The 13,708-nt window shown below is 46.1% G+C and overlaps 1 long non-coding RNA gene across 1 annotated transcript in view; it reads left to right on the forward strand.

Moving 5' to 3' along the window:
• The window catches only part of LOC126038771 (uncharacterized), a 54,293-nt gene extending 40,913 nt beyond the window's left edge, over nt 1-13,380 (forward strand). The window contains exons 9-11 of the long non-coding RNA XR_007506080.1: nt 4,081-8,078; nt 9,187-9,339; nt 12,698-13,380. This is a non-coding gene — a long non-coding RNA (uncharacterized LOC126038771). The remainder of the gene's footprint in view (nt 1-4,080; nt 8,079-9,186; nt 9,340-12,697) is intronic.
• Nucleotides 13,381-13,708: the final 328 nt, after the last annotated feature.

The raw sequence follows: 13,708 nt of genomic DNA on the forward strand, positions 1-13,708 counted from the left end.
GCAGGGCCTTTCAGCTTCCCAGAGTCTTCTCTGCCCTGCGCCTAACTGTGGACGACAGCAAGCACTTGGGGAAGGAGTAGAAGAAATGGGGCAAGCGTACAGTAATGCTGGCCACATCCTAACCCTCTCTGATCCTTGCATCCTGCACAGCTTGGGATGTTCTGAGCTGTGGGACATGTTTGTGCCCGTCTAACAGCCTGGAAGGGACCTTTCTTCCGTTGCTTTGCGTAATCTCTTCTTGAACCTTTGGACAGTCTTGGGCTTCACAGCATCCTGTGGTGCTGCGTCGCACAGTGCTATCACATGGCTTTGTAAAATAGTACTTTTTTGTTCTTGTTTTTCAACTTTCTGCCTGATGATTTCTTTTAGTACCTTCTTACTCTTGTGTTAAGAAAAGCAATGGATAAGGGTTAGCTATTCATCTTTTCTATTTCATAAACATAGAGATGTCTGTCTCGCCCTGCTTGGTTGTCTCCTTCTTTTCCAAGGCTTATTTAGTCTCTCCTTCTGTGAAGCTGACCCATTCCTCTGACTATCCTTGTCATCTCTGCATCTGTCCCCTTCCTCATTTTGCTGCATGCTTTTTGAGAGGGATTAACCAGAATTCCATATATTACTTTTAGATACGGGCTTTTCTGAGTTTATTTCTTCCTTTTTCAGGTGTTCAGTGATCTGTACTTATTACATAGCTTATAAGCAACACGTGTCATGTAATTTGAAGATACGGATATAAGAAGGATTTCTGAAAACTAAGGAGCTGCATGAAATAATCTTAGGTTTAAAATTTATCTTACGTTGCATTTAAAATATAAAAATGGAAAGTCTATGAACAGAGTAGGACTTTTCCCCCAAGAAAATGTAATATGAAAATAAACTAAGTTTATTAAACAAAAACTAATAAATTAATAGGCAAATTAATAGATAAGTTTATTAAGCCTTGCCCTTGCTGTATTTTCAACAAAGAAGTTATAGAGCACTTAAGCCTGGAGAGGATAGCATTTGCAAAGGCTAAATTTTGCCGAGGGTGTCTTGCGTCAGTCCCCTCACTGGTTTCTTCAGTCTTTCTCCACTGAATATAGAGAAATATGAACTTCTGTGGGCCATAGTTGAATTGTCTCTCAAAATCAGAAAGTAAAAAATAAAAGTTAAATGACTCATTTGATCTTTATTATTCACCTGGGGAGAAACACCAAAAGTAAATGGATCTTACATAGTGATAAATTAGTTAGGGCATTAGGCATAGATAAAGTAGAATGGCATTAAGAACTGATAAGTTGTGCTTTTCTACCTATATTAATTTAAAATTGACATTGCTTTTCTGTATTTTATTTCTTTTTGGGAGGAGGTGACTTGCACCTCCAGTTGCTGGTCAGCCTGAATTGCCAGCTGTTGGTGGAGATGAACTCCTTTGAGTTAACTCTTTGAACTAATTTTGGAAAAGCAGGGGTGGAAGGGCAGGCCTCTTGCCATCTTCTGTTTCTCTGTCTTGTTTTCACTCCTGCCTTCAAGCGTGGTCCACGCTGTGTGGAGGGATCTCCAAAGATATGCTGTTGCAATCTTTACTTTTGCTAAATGAATCCCACACATGCAAGTCAGATCCCTTTCAGTTAGCAGGCAAATGGAAGATGTCCTGGCTTTTGTTTCTCTATTATGATATTTCTTTTGAAACCTGAAAACATTTGAAGCTTCTCATGACCTTCATGTGAAACCCTATGCATGGCCCTAGTGTGCTGGAGGCTGAGCCTCGTGCAGTTATCTTTGTTGCATAAGATTCCTATTGCAAGAACCATTAAATCTTCTTTATAGTGGTTTCACATGAAAGTCACAAGTCTTCTGGGAAACTTATCCTGAGTTTCACTTTATAATGGTATGAGAGTCTTGTGAGTCTTGTGAATGCAGGTTTTCAAGTGAGAATTTAGACCAGTAAATAAAATTTCAGTTGGGAAATCTTGAGGTCCTCCAGGGATGGCTAGGCTGGAACACTTGCTCTGTGAGGGGAGGCTGTGGAACCTGGGCCTGTTCAGCCTGGAGAAGAGATAGCTGTGGGGAAACCTAACAGCAGCTCAAGTCCTTGATTTAGCTTCAGTATTACTAGTTTCAGTGTGCTGAACAGGTTGGACAGTTGAAACTACAGACCTAGCTGACAGACATTTCCCATTGGAAAGTGGACCACAGCAGTCTACTGACAAGAGCCTTGTTTCCCTTAGGATGCAATTTGAGGAGCATTTCCCTTGCAATCCTGTGTTGTTAACTCAGTGGTGCCAGCAAAGGTCTGCTATGGCTACATGGCAAATCATCAGGGGACCCAGTTCAGGTTAAAAGTTATCCTTTTCTGTTTGTTTGGTTTTACCTGTTTTTAAGTTGATTCGTCCCACGGTTCCATGAAAATTCATCTTGATGCAACTGAGGCATAGTGCAAGAGTAGGAACTAACAGCAGGGAGTGCTTCTAGCTGGTGCACGGTTTCAAAGAGGCACTTTTCAGACTGTGGCTTTACACTCAGTTTTTAAGAGCCCCCTGGAAAAGCACCCAACTCCATGGTTCCACAGATCACCAGCTGAAGATGACCGTTTATGAAATGAGACTTCAAGCCAAGTTTTTCTGTGGCAAAAATAGACTGCAAAGAATGATGAAACCCAACCGGTGCACCATACTTCACTTATGCTGTTTTGCCATCTTTTGGGTTGCAATCTAACCGTTTGTTTATTGGCCCCATCGTGCATTGCTGCTGGGCACTGACATTCATTGTAGGCCGACGAGATGATCAGTGTCTCCTGAGCAGTTCAGGATGGGACCTTGCAGCTTTTCAGGTCCTGCTGCTGTTTTACAATGGCTGCGCTAAGACCAGCTAGCCTGGCTGCTGTCCTCTATTTGACCGCCTCAACCTCGTTGCTATTTTATAACCAGAGCAGAAGGATGTGAATGCATGACTCACTTTCAAGAAAATCTGTTTGTGCCAAGGAGGACAGGATTTTTGTGTGAGGTGGGCCTGATCCTGCACCCTAGTGCCCAACCTTGGCCTTACTTCTGCTGGGATCAGAATGAATCCCGGCCAAACCGAGACCCGCTTCTGTTTATGTTCCTTTCTAAAACTAATCTCTTTTTTTCTCCACTATGCATATTTCCACCTTTGTGCTAATGAAAGCACTGGATTGTTCCAGGGGATCGCATGGAAAATATCTGTGAGCTTTGGCCATCTCTCTGAAATACTACAGTCGATTTGGTGTTTGCTTTGGCGCGTTGCTGTGAAAGATTGTAGAGTGCGTGTGTTTATATGCGTACGGGGAGAGAGGGCTCCTGCTCATTGTGCCTTTGTGAGGCTGCCAGACTGTCTGGCCCCATCTATTCTGCTGTAAGTAAAAAAGGGCCTTGCGAGCGCTTGCTGCGCACTTGGACTGGGGCTCCGCTAGGCACTGCGCTTGGAAGCAGTTCTGTCAGCTTGAAAAATCACCTTTCTGCCCAAATGTTGTTTACTCCCCATTGTTGCAAGTAACATGTAAAATTACTTGTCAGGGGAGACATTTTTTCCATCTTCCCTTTGTTTCCTCTGCGTACTGGGCAACTTTGCATACAGTGCATTTTGGTGTTCCTCCTGCGCCTGGCAGCCAGTTCCCCTTTGGGAACAGAGGAAGGATCTTCCATACACAAGAATGAGAAGTAATGTGTGAAAATCAGCAGTAAGTTGCAGCCCTGGTTGAAAGACCTGGACGTTGCTCTTGACAAAGGACTTATTTTCCTGCTGTAGCCCATTGCCTTCTGAAGTAAGCCAAGATGGAGGTTTTCAGGTGGAAGGCATTTCTGTCCAAACTAGGATTTCTCTGCTCTGTGTAGAGAGATATTGTCCAGCTGAAAGCTCCCACAGCACCCTTTGAGAAGATGAAGGATGACTCCAGCAGCCCATCAGTGAATTTTCCTGCCCATGAGAAAGCTCGTTCTAAAATTTAATGGTATCTGTGAGCTCCTGCTGAAAAGTCATGGGCCACAGGACCTGCACTTGACTAGTAATTATAAAGTACTTTGATACTGAACTTGGAGTCTGAACAGCAGTTTATAGAACTCAGGTCTATTTTCCTTTTTCTAGTGGCAACAAGCATTTATCTCAGATTCCCTCTTCTGGAAGGAATAGCTGGGAAACAAATGTACATTGATGGGAATTGCCAAGTACCTGGACCCAACTTGTAGCCCATCTGGCCTTGAATCCTGTCTGTAGTCACACTATTTGGAGGAAGATGCAAATATTGCTGGAATGGATGATTGCAACCAACCTGCAAACAAGCTTGTCCACTGCTTCCTTGAGAGCTCTGTCTCAGCTTTTGTTTCAAGTGGTAGCTCTATTAATTTCAGCAGGGGAGGTACAGTAACTGATGCTTAACAATTAATATTTTTTTTTTGTTTCACCTGTCAAGCTTTGCTGGCCAATTTTGCTTTACAATATCTTTAAGTAGGGAACATTGGTGTTTTCTTTTGTACTGGAGACATAAAGGAATTAAAGGATTCACGACTGTAAAGCCTTCATGAATAATTTAGGCTCTGTTTCCAACAAATATTCGCTCTGCTACGTACGCGCTGATACTGGGCTCAGACATTTGTGGTATCAGCAACAGTGCCGAACCCCCGTGAACCAAAAGGAAATGGGCTTTTATTCCGTGTCAGCCGTCAATCTGTTTCCAACCTTCAGGAAATACTCTTGTCAATTAGGGACTTCTGCTTGAGAAACCTGGCCTGTTAGCTTGCAAGAAAAATAGATAGGCCCAGGCACCTTACGTTTACAACCTCCTCTACAATACGTTGTGCAGCCCAGCCAGCCTTGCTCCTCTTACTGCTCTGCTTCACATTTCTCTTGTAAATAAATATTGCTGTACATACTTAGGCCAATGTACACAGTCACAGCTTCTCCTGCTAAAATGATTGACCTACCTGAGACAGAAATGGCAAGAGTCTTCTCAAGCAAAGCAGTCAGTGAGTTCCTCTGGGTCTTGGCCGGATGGTTTTAAGGGAGATTCTTGGTGTTATTAAGATTGATGAAAGCCTGGAAATGTATAGTTGAGAGGTAGCCTGCATCAGACTTTCTTAGTTCTGCCACTGATGCAAGTGTAAGACCTTTAGGCAAGGATTTTTCCTATCACCTTTTAGGTTTTTTTGGATTTGGGGTTGTTTTTTTTTTTTTGGTTGGTTGGTTGGTTTGTTTTTTTTTAACGTATGGAAATACTGAAAACAAACACAGTGCTCCTGCAGCAGGGCAAGCAGCCTTGCTTCATCAAGAAAGCACCTTACAAAAGCTCTGCTAATACAAATGGATCCTCTAACTAGCTATTTCATACTCCGTGCTTCAAAGCGTTGACCACGCCACTAGCATCAACAACCAGCAAAGTAAGGAATGACCAGCAGGCCTCTCTTTCACTAGCACCAGGATTAAACGTTTGTTTCTGTTTCTCGAACCGCCGTGTCTGAGGGTTCAAAACAGCACTGCGCCTACATCTGTCCCCTCTGCCAGGGCACAGGAACGCGCTTCTATAAAACATGTCAGAGGTAAGCTGCTGCTGAGAGCTGTGGCATAGAGTGCAGCCCTATGCATTTGTGAAGATAAATGAATCGGGAGGAAAAGCGCTTTTGCTGTGCTGCTGTTATTTCAATGTGAAAGTGAGACCCTGAAATGCTCTGTTCTACTTCAGTAGCTCTAAGAGGAGCCTTTCTCCAGAGGTCTCCGGTACCCAGATTAATTGAAATAACTCCAAAGGGCTCTTTTAAATCTAATTCCCTCCCCCATGTTTGCAGTCTCTTTTTTTTTCCCCTCCTGTCTACACCCTCTCTTGAACAAAGAGCTTTAAAATGCTTTTCTAGAAAGGACTCAAATGTAATTCAGAAGAAGTTAATGTGAAGTCAAGGTTGATTGCTCATCTTCCTGAAAACACCAGCAGCGGCTGAGCGCCGGCGAGTGTGAGACAAGAGTTCAAACACAACTGGGAAACTCGTGAGCGAACCGAACAAAGAGCGGGCTGGAGGCTGGGGATCGCGGCTCCCCCTCCTCCCTCTGCGACTTTCTCAGCTCACGCTGAAGCCTTTGATCACTGTCCAGCACAGGGTTACGTGACAACCTGGGCCAGGGCCAGGGATGTATACACGGGCGGAGGCTGCTGTAATCTGCGTACGCTCTTGATCCACCCTGTACCCTTATTTCCACAAACACTGCCGCACATCGCGGTGGGGTGCATTGCTGCCGGTGCTCCTTCAGCTGAAACGCAAGACTGTCCCTGCCAAGCTCCCTTTTCCAGAAATGTCTCCGATAACAACGTTTCAAACAAATGTGCCCGTATTTTGTAACCACTACTCTATTTTTGCAGGGTGCGTTTCTATTTGACGCTGAAATGTAAGACTTTGAGTACAGTAGCGCTATTCAGCACGCAGAGTTTGTGTCTTTCAGAAGCGGCTGCTCTGGGAGAGCTGTGTGGCTGAGCACAGCTAGCTTGGGAAGGTGTTGCTCATGGCAAGAGCACTGCCAGGATCTCACCTCAGGAAGCGCATCCTCCAGACCACCTGCTTTATGGCAGTATTTTAGCTCCATATTCCTCTAATAGGGATTTTAATTCTGGGCTTAGCGGCTATTGAGAACTCTTGAGCCCAAGATGAGTTCTTACAGATGTGCTACCACTATCATTCGTACTTAAATGTTGACGTGGTAACGTGCAAAATGAGCTGAAACTCTTGAAGACAAAGGCTAATGGGCTCTAAGGTAAAGTGGATGGGAATCAGTGGTGGGGGCGCAAGCTGTGGTCCCTTGTGCTTTTCAGTTGCATTTATTTGTGGCCATTCCTCCAGCAGCAGGCAGGAAGGGGGACCTGGGTCCTCCTGTCTGCCTCTGCCGTTGTGTCTTTTGGTAAGTTGTCTCCAGCACAGTGGCACAAGTAGACTTTTTGTGATTGAAGACTGTCAGCAACAGGCTGCATATGAAAACCTCTTATCAGCTCTTATGAAAACCTCTGTTTTCTATTAAATCCTACAGCAAACCTGATATGGGTTCCATTCTTCTCTATTATTTCTACGGGATGGTCAGAAGATCCTAGAGGAGTTATACCATTCCCTATCAAAATCTCTCTGGCTAACTCCTACAGTACAGTCTTGCATCGCCCTCTTATTAAACGACACGAGGTTTTCCCAGATGGTAGATCCAGTACCCCTAGCAGGTTGCACAAAGGAGATTGCAACCCTGCAGTTATTATTCTAGTGCAAATGCTGCACTGGTTGAAGAGGATTTAGAAATCTATCCCTTCTCTCTTCAGTTCCTCCCCGCCAAATTACTTCAAAGGTCCGTGAAATAAATTTTGCCCAGACAGATGAAAACCAGTGTCACAGCATCTCCCCATTCCTGTGGGTTTCTGCACAACATGGCTAAAACAATACATGGGCCAGCGTCTGGAGCAGGAGACTGTGAAACCGCCACGAGCCTCCCGGTGCCGCAGCTCAGAGTCCACCGGTGCCACCGAGAGGGGCCAAGACGTGTCGGGGCGATCGCCCGTGGCTCAGCCGTGGGTGCGTGCTGTGTGGTGCCGGTGATGCAGAAGAGCAGGTCTGACCCGGGGGCTGTCGCCTGGCACCCCATGGGACCCCTGCCCTCCCTCCCTGCCGCTTGTGGCGAGGCGGCGGCCGGGTGGGCTCAGCCCCTGCCCCAGGACGGCAGCGCTCAGCGCCGGCTGCTCTGCTGGAGCATCCCATCCTGTTACCCTGGTGCAGCTCGGTAGTTATGGCGACAAAAAATCCTCTGCTGTAGATGAAGATAACCTGTCTGATGCTCAACCAGGGAATGATCAATCTCTTTGTATAGGGTAGAAGATGAAGCTGTAGGAGACTGGGATGCATTTATGCCTATTTACTTATTACCGTATCCACACCGGGGACTGTGGTGCTGCTGAGGCAGCATTAGGAGACAGGACAAATGCCCGGAGCTGTTCCCTATAGAATGCCCCAGAGCCTGATGTCGCCCCCGGCGCAGCCCCCGGATTGCTCAGCAATGTCCATCAACCCCAAAGCTGTGGGCGAGGATGCGGCCCTGATCCTGAGCCTGACCTGCAAGACTGCCCTAAGGTAAGATACTGCGGTGGGTACGGCCTGAGGGAAAAATGGGTCTGGTTTAGGAGAGCTACCTGTCTTTAAGATGATTTTAAACGTTCGCATTTTTTATGCAGCATTTTGGAACGTTTCAGCTACTCCCATTTGGAATTCAATTCCTCTCCCTGTTAATCAATAGCACGCCTTAACAAAACAATATCTCACAGGAGACACAAGCACACAGTGCTGAACAAAGCAAAACAGCCACTGGCTTACAGCAACGATTGCTGCTACACAATGGGTTTTCAAAGCTCAGTATATATTTTGTCCCTAGTGGGAAAACCATAACAAGACTGAATTAGTGGCTAGGCTTGCCAAAGGGAGAAATTAAAGTGCGACGGCTTGTCTGACACCTTGAAGTATCTTTATTTATTTTGGGGGAGAGGACAGCGTGAGGAAGCAAGATGCCTATTAGGGAAAACTATTTTTGGTTGCTTTCCAAAGCGTGCAGCGGTTCTGCACGACTGAGGGCTTGGTGCGGGTCGGGGATCAGCAGTAATTTCTGGCGAGAGGGCTCCCGAGAGGTGCTGGTGAGTGTGGGCACGCTGCCTGCCCAGTGGGGAGGTGCAGGGGTGGAGGTAGGAGGGTGGTTTTTGGGGGAAGATGGGCTGGGAGTCCCTTGTCCCTGCCGGAGGAAGCTCGGGGCTGGTTTGCCAGTGCCTGTTTGGTGAGGGAGAGCGAAGAGGGAAAGACTATGCGAGAGCAAAGCAAATTCCCTTCCCTGCACGTGGTCACCTCTGAGCTTGCAAACTTAACTGCTCATCTGTGGATCTTGACAGCTCCTTGCTCTGGCACTAATGGGCTTCAGGAGCTCCCAGTGAGCGGCAATCGCCTTGGTTCAGGGCTCAGCTTGCACCTTTACAAGTACCTTCACCCCTTGCTGTTAACCTGTGGTCTCCTTTATTCGGCAGCTAAGCTTGTAAATTCATGTAACCAAATAGCTGCACTGTTAACTGCCTGCACGAAAGTGAACAACACATCCATCTTCCAGTGCCCAGCCAGCAGCCTAATGACATCCTCGCCGTGCTCGCAGGTACCTTTTCAGACATAACTAACTCTGGCACTACAAAAACAATTGTTTCAGAGCTCTCACAGGCCACGCCGCTCATCTGGTCAGAGGAGGGAGGTTGCCTGAGCAGAAGGCTTCCCACCGACAGCCCCTGTGCACCGGTGCCCTGTGCCATCATCACTCCATGCCATGGTCTGACGGCTGGCAAGGGAGACCTTCACCCTGCCGGTAAGCTGTGCCTCATAACCCTGGAGCAGGAGCATGCTTGCGGTGGTTTTATTTTGGGTTGTGACCGATGTTTGACAAGTAACTCGGAAAAGCCATGCCTCAGTTTCCCTGTCCGTAAACTGAGTGTAACTTCCTAAGTAAAGCACCACTGGGAGGACAGCTGCTAATGAAAGGTGCTGAGGTTTTTCTGTCCTCTTTAGTTCTTGCCAAAGGCTTGAATCCTCTAGTCTTGAAATTAATCTCGGCAAGAAGGTTGTCTGAATGCAGACCCGGTTTCCTCCGAAACAAGGCTTGTGTGATTGCTCCATGTTCGTGTGTGGGTAGATGTGTCAGACCCCTTCCAAGCTGTCCCCATGAGCTGATTTCAGCCTGGTGAGGCAGAGAGGTACAGTGCTTACGGACAGTAAATCCTACAGGATCTGAGGAAATCGTCAGTGCAAGCTCTTTCTCCTGCTTCCTGAACTTGCAGCCTGGAGGAGGCCAGGCTGCAAGTTCACCCTTTGCTAGAGACCCCACATGGGAGCTCAGCTGGGGACACTGCTCACGGGAAACAAGGCTTGGCTGCTTTAGCTGTTGCTTGTGTTACTACTTGTAATTGAAGAAGAAAAAGTGCAGCTTTCTGTCTGCAAATAACTTAGACCTGCCATTGGCAGAGATCTGCTATGTTCCCTTCGTCGCCCCAAAGCAATCACCAGCAATCAAAGTTGGGAGCACGTGAGCTGGCAGGGGTTGAATGGAGACATTGCTTTTCTTTATTTGCTGGCTGCTTACCTGGTGCAACAGGCAGTCCGAGAGAATTTCTTAATTAACCAGGCTCCGTCCTGGGTGGCACACATACACCGCCAATGGGCATTATAAAAGCATAGTTATTGTACTTTGGCTTGGGAAAGGCCCTGGCGTAGTTGTATTGTTAAGGAAGAAGTCTTGGAGGAAGGGAGAGAAGGAGTCTGGGCCCTGGTCTGCAGTCCAAAGGCTGTTTGTTGTCTTTATGTTAAACATCACTGCATCTAACCTCAGTGGAGAGTGGGTGGAGGGTTAATTTGAGCCGCCTTTGAAAACAATTTTGAGCAATGCACAGCAAGATCTCAGGGAAACAATGTTTATAATCTATATCCTGCCTCAAATTGCATAGGCACCGCACTCCTGCCCCACTGCCAAAATTAGCTGCAGTCATCAGGAAGCAGCTGGTGTCCCAAGCATGAGCCCTTGTGTTCAGCCATCTCTCGTTAGCTTTTAAATAGAGAGTTTTGCCTGGTTAGTGAGCAGCACCTACTCTTCGCCTTTGCAGCAGCAGCAGGTAACTTCTCAGATGTGGAGCCTGATCCAGTGTCCTTAATCATGCACAGTTCCCACTGATTTTAGCCGGAGGCTTGCTCCATGGTGCATAGTAGAAATGTTTCCCTCAAGAAGCGGACTGTCTTCTGTCATCCCTAAAAGAGGGTGGGGAATCCACTGCTCTGCCAGCTGGCTGCCTGTACACCTTCAAAAGCATACAGGCTCTGATACACGGTCCTTAGGTTCAAATTGTATTAGGGATTTTGCCAAGCTAGGTGATACTGAGTTGAGAGTGTTTGTCAATTTGCCTTCCCATCCATTGTATCCAGGTCACTTTCAGCTTTTTATTCACTCTGCATAAATCAGTGCTCCCCTTTCCTTAGTCCTTCACAAAATGAGTAGCCGCTTCTCCCTCCAGTCTGGACTTGGGAATATTTGGAAAGTGGCAGTACATTAATTTCTGCCCCAGAGGAACTTTGCAGGAGAAACAGCTCTTTAAGTTGTTCAGTTGCCACAATACATTTGAAAGAGTTGGTGTCAGGGATTTTTGTAATTATTTAAGATATTAAATAATGCAAACTAACAGAAGCAAGGCAAAAATACATAATTTAGGGGGGGGGGGGCGGGCATTCCTCTGCTGTCCCTCTGCTCTTGCAGGTTTTACTCTGACAGACCAGCTTTGCATTCCCCAAGGCAGACACTTTTATCCTGCCTTTGTGACTGTTTTATTCCCATTTTCTCCTGGTGGGAATGAATAATTTCTGCTTTCCTTCTGCTTCTTCATCTCTGATGACTTCTTCACCAGGAAAGAGGAGACGAACAATGCCAGGACCCTGCTCATTCTTTACTATTTTCCCTTTTCTTTCTCATCACCAAAAGACGGAAGAGGGAAATGACGGCAGGCACTCAATATCCACTCATCTTTTCAATCCAGCTCTTTAAATGCTTTTGTTATCCAGTGGCATGACGGTCTTTGGCTCATTATTTACTGGCTGTTTAATTTAAATGTATCCCTATCAGGAAGCCGAAAGATCCAGTCTTAGAGCTCTTTCACATGATTTGTCTAACCACTCTCTAAATTATTTATCATGGCTCTGAAACGTCTGGAGATTATTTTCTCTCTCTTTTTTTTTTTTTTTTTTTTTTTCTTTTAAGCACTATGATTTGATCCAAAGCATCTGTAAAAAATCATGACTGACCTCCCATCTGGGCAACAGCTCAGCTCTGTCATGAGGCTGGGTAGTGTCAAGTGTGTGAGCTCTGTTTCAAAAGCCTAAAATTCCTGACAGGGTGAAATTCTTTTCTTACATGTTTGTTGACAGAAGGCAGGCAGGGAAGGGAAGGGAAGGGAAGATCAAGATGCTGTGCCGCTGGGCCAGAAGTGAGTAGAACATCTTGTTACGGAAATGGCCACGAAAACGCTCCTCCCTGCATTAGAAAATTAGCTATTTAAAGCAGGATCGATTGCCAGTCCTCTTGTCATTTGGATGTGGCATGTGCAAATAATATTTCCGCATGAAAGAAAACTTGCAGTGATGACAGCGCTCCTCTGGCCGTGTCCTGTCCCCAAGGGGAGGAACCAGCTTGTCCCTGGAAATGGTGTCTCCCTCTGAAGAGAAAACCCAGGGTCTGTGTTTTGCTTTTCCTCTAAAACTTTAGATGAGTGAATTTTGACCCCCAAATGCCTTCAGAGTGGCGCAAATGTGGCACAATTTCTAAAATGCATACTGTGACTGGAGTTACATAGGACAGTGCTCGTGTGAAAGTAGAAACACACAGAGAAAGTGAACAGAACTATGTGACTTAGAGCAAAGCCCACTTTCCCTTGAGACCTGTATAACTGAAGTGGCAATACGTGCTTTAAAGCAGTTCTTCAAAACGGATTGCTTTACCTTTACCAATGTCAGTGAGCAAAAATCCTTTTATTCTTGGCTAATCACAGTTCCTGACTTCTCACGTGGTGGGGTCACATCTTTCAAAAAACTGGAGTTATCAAAGACACAGATATGCAGACTTGCCCCTCTATGTTTTGTTAACTATGTTCTGCTTAAGTTTTTTTCCTTTTCTTCCTCTTAATTTTCAGTTTTCCAGGGAGATTAACCCACGCCCGGCTTAAGCACCCTCAAACTTTCCTCAAGTTGAGATGCACATCTGGATCCCAGCTCTACAGCTTAAGCCCATTGCTGTTTGTTATTGTTTGCATTGCTTCAGGCCCTGCTTAGGGATTGTACAAAGTGTTCTTTTTAAAAAAAAATAAATATTGAAGTATCCGTACAGCATTTGAGAGAAGCACACTCCTTCTATAAGGTGCTGCTGCCTGATTGTTACAGAAGCACAGAAAAGAAACTTTGATGGCATGTAGGGCACTGGGGCTTTGGAAAAAAAGGTTTTTACACCATTAGGGGCTTGAAATCATCCTCATTTCCATGTAAGCCCCTGTACCAAGTGAAAGGAGAGCACCAGGCCTTTGAGGAGCATTCATAAGGGAACTTAAAGACCTCGCTTGGCACAGGGATTGAATGAGATTTAGGCCAGCTGAGCCTGACTTTTAGAGGTAGGGATCTCTTCTTGTGCTGACTAATGAATCCTCGCAGAGAAAGAGTTGTTGAGCAACCATGTTGCTGAGCCCCGAAGGCTGTGGAGATGTGGCAGAGCTGCCAGAGCTGCCGGAGGTATGGATCATCTTCTTGTCTCTCCTATATTTATCACCCTGCCCCCAAACTCCTTGTTTTATTTTTTATTGGGATTTTCTTCAGATGAACCCTATTAAACGCATCACTAGTGTCGAAATTTGCCGATGCCAATAAACCCATCTGTTTTATTAACTAACTGCGGTCTCTGGAGTGTTTCTCACCGGCTGAGACACAAGTGGCCCTTTCTGCCGTCTCCAGCGCTGTGTGTCAGCGCAGGGAACAATGGGAAGGGACCCAGGAGGTCGCTGGCAGGAAGCTCCGCTTCCCCCGGTTAATTAACCGGCTGGGAGACTGAGGAATGAAGATAGCACATGAGACACACAGTACAAACCGCTGAAACAATAAACAAACAAACCGAGGACCAGCACTTCCTTTTCTTATATTGTTAAGGCTGCTTCCTT

Source organism: Accipiter gentilis, chromosome 5 (assembly GCF_929443795.1).
Source record: "Accipiter gentilis chromosome 5, bAccGen1.1, whole genome shotgun sequence".
NCBI classification, from domain to species: domain Eukaryota; kingdom Metazoa; phylum Chordata; class Aves; order Accipitriformes; family Accipitridae; genus Astur; species Astur gentilis.